The following is an 18,882-nucleotide window of genomic DNA, read 5'->3' as shown; positions in this document are numbered from 1 at the left end:
TTTATAGTGAAATTGGCTCAATTCTCATCCTTTTAGAGGAACTGTATATTTATACACATTTTTTTTAAAAGAAGTTATCCAGTAAGTATCTGAAGTCAGAAATATATTCATATTATTTGGAAAAGTAATACCATTTCTGGGCAGTGATCCCAAAGTAATAAACCAATGTAAGTGAAGAGCTTTAGAAGTGGAGATATTCATTTCCCCATTACATATCATAGTGAAAAGTCAGAAACAATATAAAAATGTCACTGACAGCTACAAAACTTGCAACATATTTGTACAGCAACTAAATGATGTGATTTTCACATCAGGAAGCAAGGACTCTCCAGGGAGAATATTCATTGCAGGAAGATGAACAGACGAAATACTTCAGTTTCAGGAAGGATCCTAGTCATTACATGGAAGATGTAATTTGATAATAGAAAAGTATTTGGTATTTTAATGTCTCCCAGATGAGCCCACTTGGGTACCAGTCTAAGTCACAACACTAAAAGATATCCTCTAAAAATCCTTTGGGGCTTTATAACAGTTTTGTTAGGTATATTTCCAACAGACAATTTACATACCATATAATATGTTTCAGTAACAATGGACTGCATATACAATTATTGTCCCCTAAGATTATAATAGAGCTGAAAAATGCCCATCACCTAGTGATGCCATATGCATCACTATCATAGTGCAGCATATTACTCATGTGTTTATGGTGATAGTGTAAACAAGTCTGCTGTGTTGCCTGCCATACAAAAATATGAAAATACAACTACATAGAGGATATAATACAGTACTTCTTAATAAATGGCTAGGTAACTGGCTTATATATTTACTGCATTACACTATTGTTTTATTGTACATTCTTTCACACACACATATATATATACATACACATACACATAAAATTTATTATCAAACAGTATACTGTGTTTTGTCAGAATCAGCTTTATGCAACTCAGGCTTCTTATGTTCTTGATTATGTCATGTGACAACATCAAATGATTGATTGAACTATACCACCTGGGTTTGTGTAACTATACCGTACCATGTTTGCACATGAATGAAATCGCCTAACGTCATATTTCCTTTGCTCAGCAGTAGATGATTGCATACATAAAGAGGACGTTTTCTAAGCAACTCAATCACCTTGTGCCTTCTGTGTTGCCCTCAAGGCAGAAAGAGGGTGGAGATCTATGAAGGCTGTTAACATGACATTATCTCTACAGGACCTAGCAGAAAGAGACTGCTTCAGGAGCATCTAAGGTACATTCTTCGGCACTTCTTTTAATTCCCTTTAAAAGGCATTATGGGACTTAACTAAAACACAATAATGTAATGTAAGTTAATATTGCAATATACATATGAAAAGCAAAATATATATATATATATATATATATACTCTAGAGCTTAACTTTCCCAAGATCTTTAAGCTAGTAATAGGCAAAATGATATCTGAATCAATGCCGAACAGAGATGATAAATCCACATTTGGTACAATATCCCCATAGGCTACACTCCATACAGGCCAAAAATATAAAGTTATATCCTTGCAGAGAGGGTAGCAGACAGTAATTTACACATCACTCTATAGTCTCTCCAACCCACACTAGTTCATGTGCTCTCCACCGCCCTCTGGTGGCAATGCTACATAGAACAGAAAGGTAACAGACCTGGTGGGCCTTCATGTGAATATTTATATCTTATTTCATAGTAGTAAAAAATTAATTGAGGTAAGAAATTTTCTGATTTTTATACTACTAATAAATGTTTTCTATAAATCAACATATATATATATATATACAACACACATGTAATCATTGACTCTTAGTCATTGACTCAAATTTTTAGTTCCATGAATAGTGAAGTTTGTATGTTTTGTTAAACAGTTTGCATTTGGTGACTCTAGCAAATTGCAACCAATGTCACATTGTGACTTTCTTTATCTTACATCTTCAAAACTCAGCAATTCTCTTATACAATTTGATATTTGGACTTCTATTGGTTTGGAATATCCATTTTTGTTTCAACAAATTCAGCATTTTTCTCAGTACTCATGTGAATTTCTCCCTTTCCGTGTATATTTCCATCAAAGTCTTTATCAAACAATGTTTAACTGAGTAATATATGAGAACTCTTCTAAAAGTTCTTGGAAAACAGATATAAAAATATGCATGGATTACACAATTTTGCATCAAAATAAAAATCCTTTAAATCACTGTTACACAAATGTTGTGAAGTATTCTTGTATTAAGAGAATTATATATAAATGTGCGTGTTTGAATTCTGAGTGTGTGAGAGAATGATTAGCAATTACTGAATGCAACCATTCACAGTTAGTGAAAGTAGTTTAACTGTATTCAGATTTGCTATCTGTATTATAATTCAAACATAAATTTAGCAAGCTTGCCAATTTGAAATTTTCTTTATAAACATTATAGTGACTGAAAGGCTTTTAAAATCAAAGCTATTCCATAATATTTACATTTTATTGTATTCAAACTTTATCTTGATACAATATCTAAATAATAGCACTCTATAATTTCTTCCTCAAAAGTGTGTATTTCCCCTAATCTTTTCTGGAAAGTTTTGTCTGTTCAAATTCATTTTAAACTCCTAAGTATATTGTTAAGCACTATGCCTTATACTTTTCAGTTACTCAGCACCCATGCAGTGTGTAAAATGAATATTCATTTTTAAATTATTAAAACAAATGACTAATCAGGAAGCAAAATTAATCAGTCATGTTGAACATTTAGAATTATAGTGTATATCACATGATCTATCTTTGAATTGGTTATAATTTCTACCTGTGTTGAAACTATATCCTCATTATCATGGCCGTGTATAGCACCATTACAGTAAAACATACTATTTAGGTATGTGAAGGAAATGTTAGATGTGCTGCATGGGGGCTGGCACTGTGGTATAGCGGGTAAGGCTTCCGCCTGCAGTACTGACATCCCATGTGGAGCCGGTTCAAATACCAGCTGCTTCAGTTCTAACCCAGCTCTCTGCTGTGGACTGGGAAAGTAGAAGATGGTCCACTTCCTTGGGCCCCTGCACCCATGTGGGAGACCCAGAAGAAGCTCCTGGCTCCTGGCTTTGGATGCGCAGAGCTGCGGTCATTGCAGACGTGTGAGGAGTGAAACAGTAAATGGAAGACCTCTCTCTCTCTCTGTGTAAGTCTGACTTTCAAATAACTAAATAATTTTTTTTTAAAAAAGATATATTGCAGGTTATCTCTTATAGCATTGTATTGAAAGGATATAATTGGATAACTTATCTATTATATGATATCTAGTACTCTGAACATTTCATCAGAATGTATTATTTGCATAATAATGAGGATACATACTCTGGAATAAGCATTAAGTCATTTTTTCATGTTTGTCGTTTCTACAGACTTCTATCTCATATTTCCCTCCATAAATAACTATTTCTTGGTGAAAAATAGGAAATATTTAAGCATTTGAAGTCCTCTCAATGATAGTTGAAAACCTCAATTTTAAATAACAGATTTTTTATCTTTTAAATAATCAGCTTGGGATCACTTTTAAAATATTTATTAGTGAAAACCACTTGTAATGCCTTTAAAACCAAAAATGCCAAAAACATATCTTGAAAATGATTAACCGAGAAGCATGGGGATAATACAAATAATTCTAATGAAAAAGAAGACTTAAATATTGTTCTTAGTCATATGAAGATTCAAAGGCAGTACACTCCAACAATTATTTGAAGAAATCAATTGTTGTTTTCAAAATTAGGTAGAACTGTAAGAGTTTAAATATTCGAGATAAGGTGCTGTACAGAATGGACTGTTCTCTGTATTCTTAAAATCAGCTCTGGAGAAACATGTCACAGGGGACTTTGGATATACAAAAAAGCATAAAAACCATGAAAAGTTTTGGAGAGAATAAAAAGTGAAATGAACTCATGGGAAAGAAGATGATATTGCATCGGGAAGAGAACACATCTGGAAAAGATTTTAGTTCTACTCTTGTTGCTTTCTAAATTAATTGGAAAAATCTTTGCCCAACCCTTCACAAAGAAACAATCAACATTAGCTAGCCTACTTAGTCTGGGTGGAACTGTGCAAGGTTGACATACCACAGACAGGATAAGGACTGTGAACATGGGTGCAACTGTTCAAATCCAGAACAAATGCAACCAATTACGAATTCTACCCTTTGCTTTCCAATTCTACTCCTTTCTAGGTGTTCCTATGTGCACCATGCTCAGAATGGTTGGTTGGTGGAATAGGAACAACCAACCAGAGGCTATCAACAATAGCTAAGTCCATGTAGAGAGATAGAAACTTTCAAATGACTTTTATCTTCTTCTCTCTTCCATTCCACCAGACAGGAGTGCTGATACTGCCAGCAATCCATGTTACTGGTCAAAATAATTAGATATCTCATGATTTCAACTTCTATAAAAAGAAAGCGACCTATAAAGGTACATGTGCATCATTAATGAGAATCATTTTAAGAGAAAAATCTAGAAATTAAAATAATTATAATGAGCATCTTCTAAAATGTTATGCATGGCATTAGTAATATGAAGCAGAAACAGAAAGTCATAAAAAAGTCATAAAAGAATCATATTGAGGGCCGGCGCTGTGGCATAGGGGGTAAAGCTGCTGCCTGCATTGCCAGTATCCTATATGGGTACCAGTTCAAGTCCTGGCTGCTCTACTTCTTATCCAGCTCTCTGCTATGGCCTGGGAAGGCAGTGGAAAATGGCCCAAGTCCTTGGGCCCCTGCTCCCTCACGGGAGATCTGTAAAAAGCTCCTGGCTCCTGCCTTCAGATTAGCATAGCTCCGGCCATTGCAGCCATCTAGGGAGTGAACCAGCAGATGGAAGACCTCTCTCTCTCTCTCTCTCTTTGTCTCTCTGCCTCTCTGTAACTCTGCCTCTCAAATAAATAAATCAATCTTTAAAAAAAAGAATCATACAGAATAAAGAATGAAGATTATAATATAAATAAAGAGCAGAAGGAAAGAAATGATCAACAGAAAAGATAAAGGACATATTAGTGAGAAAGAAGTTCAGACAAGACAAAATATCAAGTGGGACAACTGTTCAAGAATATGAAAAGACGGGATTTATTCAAGGAAAATGATATTTAAATGTATATTTGAAATTTAGTATATTCTGATATATTTATTGGTAACTTGTGTTTCTTCTCTGAAGTGAGTTCATGAGTCATACACATTCTATTGGCTTGTTTGCCATGTTATTATTGATTTTTATATATCTGTACATATATTCATTTAACAATGTTCCCTTCTAAATTTTGTTTTGCAAATATCTTGTCAGTTTAAACCTGGTTTGTAAAAGCACTTTACATAAACATTGTCATTTTGAAATTAATAACATTTATAAATATTATAACTGATTTTAATCCTAATATACATGATAATCTAGGGTAACAATATATTCTCATTATTTTAAAAATACTTTTCAATTTTGCTGTTCCTATTTAAATATTTAATCTACAAGAAACTTCTATAGGTATAACACATGAAATAGCCTCCTCTATTTGCTAGTTTCCTTTTCTGAAGAATATTCCCAGCAACGTTTGTCTAATATGTTATCCATTCTCCACTCACAAGTAACACTGCTTAATAAAACGAGTAAAAGCAATCAAAGAATCAGGACATGATTCCTCATGGGTTGTTCATATTTCTCTACATCATGTGAAGAAAAGTACTATTTTATTTTGTCATTTTAAAATTATTATAGTAAACAGACTTGGAAGATGCACACGGTGCATTTGTCTGGAGACTTCTTGTCCGTATTGTTGTAGTTGTGGTTGTGCCTGTTCCCTAGAATATTAAGGACAGCACCTCCATCCTCTAGGGCAAAATTGGACATGTTAGCTAACATCTCCCTTTAAAAGTTTAAGTTACCTCAGTTGTGACAGAAAGCACTGAGTGTGCAGCATCCTAAGAATCTAGGAAGAGGAAAATGATGCAATAATGAAGCATGTGCTGCCATTTGTGTATGAATAATAAAGAATGTTACCTTTGACCTAGAATTCTCACAGCTTTTGCTAGTACCCATGCAAGTCTGACAGGCTAACACACCGTTCTCCACACTGAGTACTTACAAAAAGAGGATGACAATTAGCAAAGAAAAAAATGTTTCTAACTTTTTAAGCTAAGCAAAACAAAACAAAGATGATGAAATGACCAGGAATCTCACACTCTTTGAATTAAACTGCTCAATGACAATCACGAGGCATCTTAATCTCTGATTGGTGTGTCATTACAATCATAAACTCTTACAAATCACAAAACCAGCTGTTGGGTTATCAGCGCTTACCTCCAAGTTCTCAACATTTCAAACAGTGGCTTGATTAGTTAAAATAAGCTCTTCCTCATCTAGAGTTATTCATGCAAATGGATAACCCAAGCCAAGTTATATATGTGCTTTACATTTGCTGTTCTGCCACACTTCATATTTTCCTTCTTGGAAGACAGGCCTTTTTCAGTTTAGGTGTTAACAAGCTGGCATTGAAACCTAATATACTGCACAGCACCAAGCCAATAGTTTGTAGAAAAGTTCTTTGAAAAGAGTAAGATGTATGTAAAGGAATAGCAGGCTTAAAAAGTTGGCCTGAGAAAGTACAGAAATAAATCTTAAGTGGAATATATAAAAATATAATAGTAACTTCGAAATTTTCATGAACCAACAGAATTAAAAGTTAAGTTCATTTAGCACAAAATTTTTTTATATCATCTATATTTTCATTTTATACTTTTACCATGATCTTTCCATGATTATTGATAAAACAATCAGGAAAATATGGTAATAGTTGTCATCTTGCCATACTGCATCTTGTGGAAGAATTTACTTGCTATGTTGCAGAAAGACAGAGAGAGAGAGAGAGAGAGAGAGAGAGAGAGAGAGAGGTGTCAATAGAGAAAGCACATGTTTTTGGTTCATTCCTCTAAATGCCTGTAATGGCTGGAGCTAGACCAGGCTGAGACATGAAGACAGAAACTCAAATTAGATCTCTCACATGGGTGGCTGGGATCCAATAATGGAGCCACCATTTGCTACCTTCTAGTGTCTATATTAGCAGTAACTGGAATTAAACCATGACAATCTGTCATGGCATATGGTCATCCCATGAATCAATAGGACAAATTTCTCTTCCCAGCATATATCATTAGTGCTGATAATAATGTGTGCATCATTACTAACAAATACTCATATGCATATGTAATATAGAGCCAAACTCAGTGAAATAAGGGAAATCAGTTCCTTATCTAGTAACTTTAATTATGTAAACCTAGTGAGTATTTTATTTACAAAATTCAAGTGCCTTAGTCATTCAGAATGTGTTATTATTATCTTCTTTTATGCACAAAGAAATTAAGGCATAAAGGATACTTGTCTGTATCTCTATAAAGTCTAGTTTCAAATTCTAATCAGAGATGTTTCACTCTAAGGTTTGGAATTTTTAACTATATATTTATAGTAATAAATGCAAATTCTGGATAAGAACTTCCTGGGATACATCATATGTAGGTTGACTATTTTGAAAAAAAAATTTCTTTCATGATCCCCTCCATGTATTCTCATACAGATATGCCCAAGATTTCCCACACAAGCAGAAAAAAAAAATGAAACAAAGTAGGAAGTTTGTTGGTAATACTAATTATTTTCTAAGTGCTTAAAAACGTGACTCTTAGGAAATCAATTTGATGTATGTGCTATGTTCATCACTTTGCAAAGAAAGAGCACTTCTACAAACTTCAGAACATGCTAATTTAATTTGGATATATAACACAGTTATTAACGAGTTTGTAGACTGAAATAAATTTATGACTGGAAGGCTCATTAAAAGTAATTTGTTATTTTTCCTCCTAATGAATTGTATTAATAGCAATAATTATATATCCTACAGTGCTATTTTCAAAGACAGTTCATTTTTTATTCTAAAAGCAATTTAGAATATGAAGCAAATCAAAATGTTCATATTGATCCAAAATGTGATTTTAATACAATGATTTTCATATGCATAAAATACAGATGCTAACATGATAAATTTTGTAATGTAAGAGTAAAAAGTATTGGAAATTGTTTCCCATCCCTAGCTTAGCATTTCAAGCCATTAAAATTATCTAGAAATATAAGACAGGTAAAAATATCTATGAGCAAAATAAATTCCACCCACAAATTAAACATCTAGAAAATTTCTTGCAAACATATAACAGATAAAAATCAGCTCGAAAAAACTAACCAACCAAAAATGTTTGAAGTAGAATTGAGCACATAAAAGAATGACTATAGCCATGGTCTCTAGAGATACATTAGAAAGATAATTATTCATTTTAACAGAAATCTCAATCTCATAAAAATCCCTACCAGTTCCATAAGAAATCAATGCATTTGGCATATGAATCTCAAGGAAATTCTTTCAGTCTTCTATTTGATTTCCATACATATGTATGCAAGATAATTTAATATGGTTTTGGTAATACAGGAAAGTGTGCTGCTAATTTCACTTACTACAGCTTTGTTCTAAGTTCATTAGCATTTTAGGGAAAGGTATACTTAATGCAGAATGAATTTTCCTTGCTGATTGCATCCATATACAGTACTTTCCCTACTTCTCTAGCAAGTAAGCCCAATCTGAGGGCAAGACAAACTGAAAACACTCAGAATGGGAAAGAAAAAAAGACAAGATTGGTATTTTTCTTGACATCATTGGGTGACTGAATTTTCTAGACTTGATAGCCTTGTGCCTAAAAAGCAAAGATTAATGTACCTAATGTGAATATAAGTTGTTTCAGACTTTCTAGTATGTGAACCTAGAACATCTGAACATAGGTGCTGGGTGGGCTCTTCTGGATATTTCTCTAGAAAGGTTCCTCATTATCTGAAACATGGGCAATAGCATTTCAGGGACACAGAAGGCATAAATCTACCATCTGAATTTTATTAACTATGACCTGAGGTTTAAAATATGTACCTTTTTTAAAAAAAATTATTTGGCAGGTAGAGTTATAGACAGTGAGAGAGACAGAGAGAAAGGTCTTTCTTCCGTTGGTTCACTCCCTAAGTGGCAGCTATGGCCGGTGCTGCGCCTATCCGAAGCCAGGAGCCAAGTGCCTCCTCCTGGTCTCCCATGCGAGTATCCTCCATTGCCCTCCCGGACCACAGCAGAAAGCTGGACAGGAAGAGGAGCAGCTGGGACTAGAACCCAGTGCCCATATGGGATGCTGGCGCTGCAGGCGGAGGATTAACCAAGTGAGCCACAGTGCTGGCCCTAAAATATGTACCTTAAAGACATTTTAATTTTCATTCTTAGAACAGTAGAAAGGTTAGTACTAATACCATTCTCTTTAAATCTGTATCTTCCTATTAAATATCTACAAACCTCATAAGAGGAATAAAAGCAGTTGTTTTAATGCTTTTCACATTGCACACTGCAATAAAAAGTAAAACATGTATTGAAATTGAGGCTAACCATAACAAAAACTTCTCTGAATAAAATCTAGATCCTTTACACTTTGAAATATATTTTCATGCCTTATTGTTGTTGTCACACATTGTTCATCTAAACAACATTTAAATCCCCCAATGATAGAGTCAGCCCCTTGTTTTCTGCAGTCTGGCACCTATAGCTATAGAGAAAATATCCATGGGCTCATTCTTGTTTCCTAATTTGCACACATCCCCAATTTCTGTTCTGCTGTTACAGAAAAATATAGCACATTTTGAGTATCTGACATTGGTCTGACTCCTTCACCATGGATATCTTTAATATCACATTGGCTGGATATTCTAGAGAGAGCCAGCATCACTGGCTCTTTATTTTGCATTGTGAAGAAAACTGAATATGTAGTTAGTTGAGGCAACCAGCCTTTATCCTTTAGGTTGACCTTGATAATTTCACAGTTGAGTAAATGTCATCAAATCATATGCACTTGCTTTTTTTTTTTTTTTTTTTTTGACAGGCAGAGTGGACAGTGAGAGAGAGAGACAGAGAGAAAGGTCTTCCTTTGCCGTTGGTTCACCCTCCAATGGCCGCCGCTGCAGCCGGCACACCGCGCTGATCCTGGCAGGAGCCAGGAGCCAGGTGCTTTTCCTGGTCTCCCATGGGGTGCAGGGCCCAAGCACCTGGGCCATCCTCCACTGCACTCCCTGGCCATAGCAGAGAGCTGGCCTGGAAGAGGGGCAACCGGGACAGAATCCGGCGCCCCAACCGGGACTAGAACCCGGTGTGCCGGCGCCGCAAGGTGGAGGATTAGCCTATTGAGCCACGGCGCCGGCTCTGCACTTGCTTTTTGACTGACCATAAAGAAAGTGAATAACGTAACAACATCAAAGATTCTTATAGAACAGATTTTTGCAGGCAAAAATTATGCATTTCTTCACTAACTGGACATTTTATGCTATGGTACACTGTCTAAACACCCCATCAATAAGATTAATGTGTGAAAACAAGGGGTTTGTTGGAATTGGAAATGTTGGCATAGGAGGAGTCAAGAACAAAGAGGCATTCAGGAAGCCTTTAAGTAGATGAGGGAAGGGGCTAGCACTGAAGCACCATGGGTTAAGCCACCACTTGTGATGGCAGCATTCCATAGGAGCACCTGTTCAAGTCCTGGCTGTTCCACTGCTGACCTAGTTCCCTGATAATGTGCCTGGGAAAGCAGTGGAGGATGGCTGGAGCGCTTGGGTCTCTGTTACCCCCAGTGCAGACCAGGATAGAGTTTCTGGCCTCTGGCTTCAGCCTGGCCCAGCTCTGGATGGCTGTGTTCATTTGAGGAATGAGCCAGTGGATGGAAGAGGTCTCTCTCTCTTTTTTCACATCTAGTTCTCTCTCTTTCAAATAAATAAATTAATCTTAAGAAACAAAAATTAACAGATGAGGAAAAAAAGATGGAATTGGACCACACCTGTAGACTATGCTTATAATATTGCAGTGGGAAGAAGGTTTGGAAAGATTCCATAAGGAATGCATAACACTGTTAAGGGATTCAGATATTAACCCTACAGTTGACATAATCTGGTTACTTATCTATAATAAAACTTTCCCTAAAGTATCTATCTTGCATTTGTCAAACAGCATCCTCACCCCTTTTCCACATTAAGATTTCTATAGGATTGACTTTCTATAAATTCCGTGAAGAAATCTTATTCTCTTAGCCACAGAAATAACCTCATCAGTTATCATGGAATACGATTTATGCATGCAGTAGTTGCAACTATTTTACTAAGCCATTAAAAAAAAGTAGATTTGTCTAGTTTCTTGAGAACTAGTAGAATACTAGAATAGACAGAATGGTATAAAGATGGGAGTCCAGAAACTCATACATATTTTCATACCAGTTCTAAAGGTGAAAATAACCCTCAGAGAAGAGTACCAAAGCATCACAGAGAAATGTAGCCAAAGTTTCGAGAATGTTGTGATCACTGCATTTAACATTCCCAGAACACAGTTATCCCTTCAGGTTTTTTCAACTACTGATTCAATTATCTTTTATTTAAATTAGTTTAAAGGTATACATATAGACATACACATTTAAACTCTCTAATATCTAAGTTGTCACATCTGTCAGTAAGAGAGTCCTAAATTAGGTATTGGTGGAAACAAAATTGAGAATACCAATAAGCCTTTAGAAGTAGGTGAAACAATACTGAATTTGGATCTAGTCATTTTATAGATGAATAAGCAAGATTATAAAATGACTTAATCTAAAATATGTATACATCATGCATTTTAGCAATAAAATATAAGACAATTTAATGGATATTAATATATGTCATACATAGTTAATATTTTCTATATATTAAAATCTATAATCTTCATAAAGATGCTATGAAGTAGATATATTAAAAATATTATAGGGAAAAGAAGGAAATAAAGCCATGGATGAATACATGAAGTAAGGAGTAGAAAAGCCATAGAAAAGATCAACACAACTTAAAGTTTTTAAAAGACAAATAAAAATGACATTTTTTCAAAGGAAAAAGAACACTGCATTATCCAAAAATTAGCTGCATTATCCAAAAAATGAAGAGAGAAAATTCAAAAAATAAAATGAGAAATGCAAGACTGATTTTTTTTTTTTTTTGGACAGGCAGAGTTAGACAGTGAGAGAGAGACAGACAGAAAGGTCTTCATTCCATTGGTTCACCCCCAAATGGCCACTACGGCTGGTGCGCTTTGCCGGTCTGAAGCCAGGAGCCAGGTGCTTCCTCCTGGTCTCCCATGCAGGTGCAGGACCCAAGCACTTGGGCCATCCTCCACTGCCTTCCCGGGCCACAGCAGAGAGCTGGACTGGAAGAGGAGCAGCTGGGACAGAATCCAGTGCCCCAAGCAGGACTAGAACCCAGAGTACTGGTGCCGCAGGCGGAGGATTAGCCTAGTGAGCCACGATGCTGGCCAAGGCTGATATTACAAAAAGTACCATAGAAATACAAAGTATAACACAAAACTAATATGAATAATTATAAGTCAACAAGTTCAATTACCTTGAAGAAATGGATATATTTATTTATATATATATTTATATATATATATATTTATTCCTAGCCAAATAAAACTTGTCAAATATGAATCATGAAGAAATAAAAAATATGAACAGACCAATAAGAGGTCTGAACACATAACAAAAAAATCACCCATCAAAGAAAAGCCCATGACAATGCCTTTACTGTTAGCTTCTACAAAACATTTTAATGAGTATGAATCCTTCTTAAATTTTTTACAATTGAAGAATTTGAAATATATATGAATTCATTTTACAAGGCCGGCAAAATCCTGATCCAAAGCCAGAAATGAAACTAAAAGAAAACTAAAAGTTAATCTGTCTCATAAATATGGATGCAAAAATGATAAAAAATATGAACAAATCAAATTTGCCAGCATGTTAGAAATATCATTCATACAGTGAGCACTGTGCTGCCGTCCTTAAGGCCGCACTTTGGACACCCACATCCCATATTGGAGTGTCTGAGAGCAAATCTTGGCTCTGCCTGTGATCCAGTTACCTGCTAATGCACCAAGGATCCTGAAGACAATGATCAAAGTACTGGGATTCCAGTTACTGCTGTAGGAGAGCTGGTTGGAGACCTTAGCTCAAGATTTCAGTCTGGTTAAGTCTTTGGGCCCCTGTTCCCAAGTGAGAAGGCTCGGAGGAAACTCCTGGCTCCTGGCTTTGGATTGGCGCAGCTCTGGCCATTGTGGCCAATTGCGGAGTGAACCAGTGGATGGAAGACCTCTCTATCTCTCTCTCTGCCTCTTCTTCTCTCTCTGTGTAACTCTGACTTTCAAATAAATAAAACAAATCTAAAAAAAAAAAAAAAAAAAAAAAAAAAAAAAAAAAAAAAAACAAAACTTCAGCCTGGCCCAGCCAGGGAGTGAACCAACAAACGGAAGATGTCTGTCTGTCTGTCTCTTTCTCTCCCTCACTCTCTGTCACTCTGCCTTTCAAATAAATAAATCTTTAGTAAGAAAAAGATTATTCACCGTGATCAAGCAGAGATTATTCCCGAGATGCAAGTATGATCCAATACATACAAATATACAAATATAATAAATACATTAAAAAGAAGGAATGATAAAAAACATGATAATTTCAACATATACAACAAAGGAATTGCCAAAATTCAAAATCCTTTTATGATAAAAGCTTTCATTAAATTGGACATATAAGAGATTTACCTTATGACCACAGCCAATATCATGTTCAATGAAATAAAGTTAAAAACATTTTTTCTAAAGTATCCCATATGGGCACTGGGTTCTAGTCCCAGCTGCTCTTCTTCTAGTCCAGCTCTCTGCTATGGCCTGGAATAGCAGTTAGATGGCTCCTGTCTCCTAGCTTCTGATAGTCCCAACTCCAGCCATTGCAGCCATTTGGGTAGTGAACCAGTGGATGGAAGAACTTTCTCTTTGTCTTTTCCTCTCACTGTAACTCTACCTCTCAAATAAATAAATATATAAATACTCTAAAAAAGACATAATAATTACAAATATACATACACCATGTAATGTAAATACAAACATAATTTAACCAAAAATGAATGGAATTAAAGGGAGAATACAATTCAACAATGATATTTAGATATTTCAATATCGCATATTCAAGCATGGATAAAACAAGCATGCAGAAGATGAACAAGGAATAGATGATTTGAACAATATCATAATCAATTAGACCTGACATTTATAAACCTTTCATCCCACCATTAGCAAGATGTGAGTTTTCTCACAGACAGATCATATAGATATCAAACAGGCCCAAGAAATTTAAAATAGATGAAACCATACATAGTATATTATCTGACCCCAAGTGATGAAATCAGAAGTCAGTAACAAAAATAATTTGATAAACCCACAAATATATAAAAACTAAGCACATTCTTAATTAGAAATAAGTGAAAAGAGAAATAAATTGGTTATTGAATATTTTGAGATAAATGAAAGTAGATAAAAATATTTACACTTTTGAGTTGACACAGTTAAAGTTGTGCTTTGGGAAAAGATTTACCTGTGAATGCTTATATTTAAAAAATCAAATCAATAATGTAACAACAGTAAATGAATTTATCTACTGTCCATTAAAATAAAATAACAGGGGCTAGCACTGTGGGCTAAGCCTCTGCCTGCGGTGCCAGCATACCATATAAGCACCAGTTCTAGTCCTGGCTGCTCCTCTTATAATCCAGCTCTCTGCTTATGGCCTGGGAAATCAGTAAAAGATGGGAAAGCAGTACAAGATGGCCCAAGTGCTTGGGTCCCTGCATCCAGTGGGAGACCTGGAAGAAGCTCCTGGGTTTGGATTGGCTCAGCTCTGGCCGCTGTAGCCATCTGGGGAGTGAACCAGCACTGGAAGATCTTTCTCTTTGTCTCTCCCTCTCACTGTCTGTAACTCTACCTCTTAAACAAGTTAAATTCAAAAAAAGAAAAAATTAATACATATTATAACAAAAGTAAATAAATAAAAATAGAAAAGCTATAATGAAAATTAAGAAAGCCCAAAATTAATTCTTTTAAATGGTTAACAAGATGGACAACTTTTAGCTAGGACTGACCAAGACAAAAGAGAAAACACTGAAATTACTAAATTAGAAATTAGAGAGGACAACTACTAGTAACCTTATGGAAATAAAAATTAAAAAATTAAAAAACTAATAGTAACCTTATAGGAAAAAATGTGAATATTGTGTCATTGTTATATAACTTAGATGACATGAATAATTTATAAAAGATATAAACTAACCTTTAATGACTCATAAAGAAATCAGAAATCTGGAAAGATATATAAGATTAGAGGAAGAAGAGGAGGTCTAATAAATTTTTGAATAAGGAAAAAGTTCAATTTTAATCACCACCAATTTTTTTAAAATTAATACTACTCTTTCTAAACCTATTAAAAAAAAGTGAAAATGATGGAACACTTTCTTACTCATTCTGATACCACACTTACCATACACCAAAACCATAAAACACTTCCACATGAAAAGAAAACTACAACCAATGTCTTCCATAATTTTACAGAATTCTTCTCAACAAAATACCAGCAATGAAAATCCAAAAACATAGAAACATATGTATACAGAAGAGCTATTTGATATTTATCTTAGTAATTCAAGGCTAGTGGAACATATGAAAATCACACTGTAAAAATATTCATATAGTACATGGTTGAAAACCTCAGATCATTTCAACAGTAGCAGGAAAAAATAATTTCAAAGATTCCTGTGGCCTTACTTTAAGTTCCTTTACATTCCTTGTTTGTTGAATCAAGGGTAGATATAAAAACCTTATTGCTTACATAATACTTAATGCAGAAAGCCCAAACAATTTCCCCACAGAGATCAGAATAAGTAAAACTCATCTTCTCTTGCCTATGTTTTGTGCTTTCTATTTAAGGTTGTCTCAAAAGAAATAGAACAAGAAGAAAAAATATGTAAAATTCAGGTGAATCAAAGTAAAATAATTTTTATGTATATTCACAGAAAACCTTCCAATGAAAACATTTTCTTAACACTTCACATACATACAAAATTGTAGAATTAATAGGTGAGTTTAGCAAGTTCTAAAGTCAAAACCAATATAAAAATCAATTGTATTCCTATATATTCGGGATGGGTAATCCAGAACAATTCCATTTATGTGAACATAAAAAAATTCAAAATGTTTAAAATAAAATTTTCAAAAGGTATATGATTATAGCCTGAAAACCTCTTTAAAGAAACTGAGGAAGATCCAAATAAATCAAAAGGCATCCAACATTCATGGACTGGATGACTTAGCAATGTTAGGATGTTCATAGAACACCCCAGGTGAACTTGTAGATTCAATGCATGTTCTACAGAAGTTCAATCTGATCTTTGCAGAAATGAATAGTCCATTGTAAAATTCACACTGAAATTCAAGAGACCCAGAATAATCACAGCATGCTTGAATAAAAATAAAAAATCCAAAGATTTACTTTTCCCTATTTCAAAATTCATTATTCAACATATGGTGCACTGTATAAAGATGGAGTTAATATATACTACCCACTGATGAACAAACTTTTAAATATTGCAATAAAAATAATAAAAAAATTACTTGGTGACAACTGGTAACTCATGAAAGTATAATGCAGAATCAAATATATTGACTAATGTACAAAAAACTCAAAGAAAAAGATTAGTCCTGATAATGATCTATTATAAAAATCTAAAAATGTTTAGGAAATTATATTGACTTCTCAGAAGACTAAGTTATAGATTAAATGATATGGAGAACAATTTGAAAAGCTTTCCCAGAATGCATAGGGCAAAGATTAAAATTAGCCAGGAAAAATTCAAGTTTATCTATGGTAGCTAAAAACTGGATATTTAAAATATAGATTAATGACGTTAACTTATTGAACAGAACACATAGACCAGAAGCAGTAAACACAGTCACAGCATGGGTTATTTTCTGAGTCAATTAATTAATTACATGTAAAAATCAAAGAGTTGGTGATGGAATATCTAATATCATTCTTAAGACAAATGCATGCAAACAAATGGGGATGGGAGAAAAACTTCATTTTATAAAATGTACAAAACACAAAATAAAAACAAATAACTTCTCACTAACAATAACAAATAAACAAATAAACAAATTAATGACATTTTTTGTTGAGAAATTATAGAAGAAAAATGTCACTGCAGCAACAAAAATTAATGTTAAAATAAATCTTTTGACCAGATAGTTTTCTATGAAGTTATATTATCTACTAAGATAAAAAGCGATCCCAATTAAATATGGCTCATAAATATAAACTTGCTTACTTTCCTTTAAAAATGTCTTCTATAGATATTTGGTTAGACATATTTGAAATATTTGAGAGAAAAACAAGATTAATATTCATAAATGGCAAGCATGATAAAATGTGTAAAAATGTACAAGCCTTAGTGATAATTCAGATATAATATAAATAATTAAAATCTTTGCTATAACTATAAAAGTAAACTATAATCAATAAGGTGTCGTAGACAGTATTTTTGATTTCTGAGGCTTAACTTGATCATAATTACTATCTACATATTATTTTTTTATATTTTGGGAACAAGAACACTTCCTACCCACCTTTTTTTGTTGCCTATGCTTCTCCTACCTGTTCTAAATTTCTTTAAATGTATGTCATCAACTTGTCTCCAAGCTAGGCACACAGATTTTCTTTAAACATCTTCACTTTTTTAAGTCCCCTCTCATACAACAAGAGTCCTTGGGATGTGTACTATTTACTCACTTATAACAAATAGAATGTGTCGAAAGTGTTATTGTGTGACTTCCAAATACAACTTAGAAAGAGACAATACAACTTTCAGCTCACTGAATCTCTAGAGCTATGACCTGATGTAGAAATCTGGTTATGCTAAAATTCCATACTAATTCAATCATAGAGCAAGCAACAGAGGAATATTCTATCCCTATACTCATCAACTGCATTTGCAGACATACGAGTGAGACTTCCGAATGAGTGAGTGAGATTTCAGGTGTCTGCAGCCCGTAGACACTATTCTGTTTTAGCAGGTACCTAGTGAAGTAAATAAGATCCCTTACTGTACTCCATTTGAATTCCTGACCTACAGAATGCATCAGGAAAGGGAATCATGATTTTGTTCCAACTAAGTTTATGAGTAACAATCATAATTGCAACACATTTAGGTAAACTTTTTAATTAGAATATTGTTTATACTTAGATATATAACTGGATTAAGACTGACCACAGTTCAAGTTGAGCTAGCCAGAATTGTGATTGATTTATTTCATTTGATACTATTTTTTTATTTGTATTTATTTATTTATTTTTTGATAGGCAGAGTGGACAGTGAGAGAGAGAGACAGAGAGAAAGGTCTTCCTTTTGCCGTTGGTTCACCCTCCAATGGCCGCCACAGCCGACGCACTACGGCCGGCGCACCACGCTGATCCGAACCCAGGAGCCAGGTGCTTCTCCTTGTCTCCCATGGGGTGCAGGGCCCAAGCACTTGGGCCATCCTCCACTGCACTCCCTGGCCACAGCAGAGAGCTGGCCTGGAAGAGGGGCAACCGGGACAGAATCCGGCGCCCCGACCGGGACTAGAACCCGGTATGCTGGCGCCGCAATGCGGAGGATTAGCCTAGTAAGCCACGGTGCTGGCGATACTATTTTTTTTTTAGTCAGAGTGGCAGAAGGCTCTCTGTATGTGAGGACATGAAAACCAAATGCTTTGTTAAACTACAGCTTCTTTGGGCCATATTTATGTTGAAGAGGGGCTGTATTGAAGAGAAATCAGAAACAAAATAGATTGATAACTGCAGATTACTATGAAGATTTTATTTTTATTAGACTAGTTTTATGTATTTATTTAATCATTTATTCATTTTT

Source organism: Oryctolagus cuniculus, chromosome 2 (genome assembly GCF_051225735.1).
Source record: "Oryctolagus cuniculus isolate XC-2025 breed Fujian yellow rabbit chromosome 2, ASM5122573v1, whole genome shotgun sequence".
NCBI classification, from domain to species: domain Eukaryota; kingdom Metazoa; phylum Chordata; class Mammalia; order Lagomorpha; family Leporidae; genus Oryctolagus; species Oryctolagus cuniculus.
Note: the sequence above shows the minus strand (reverse complement) of the source record.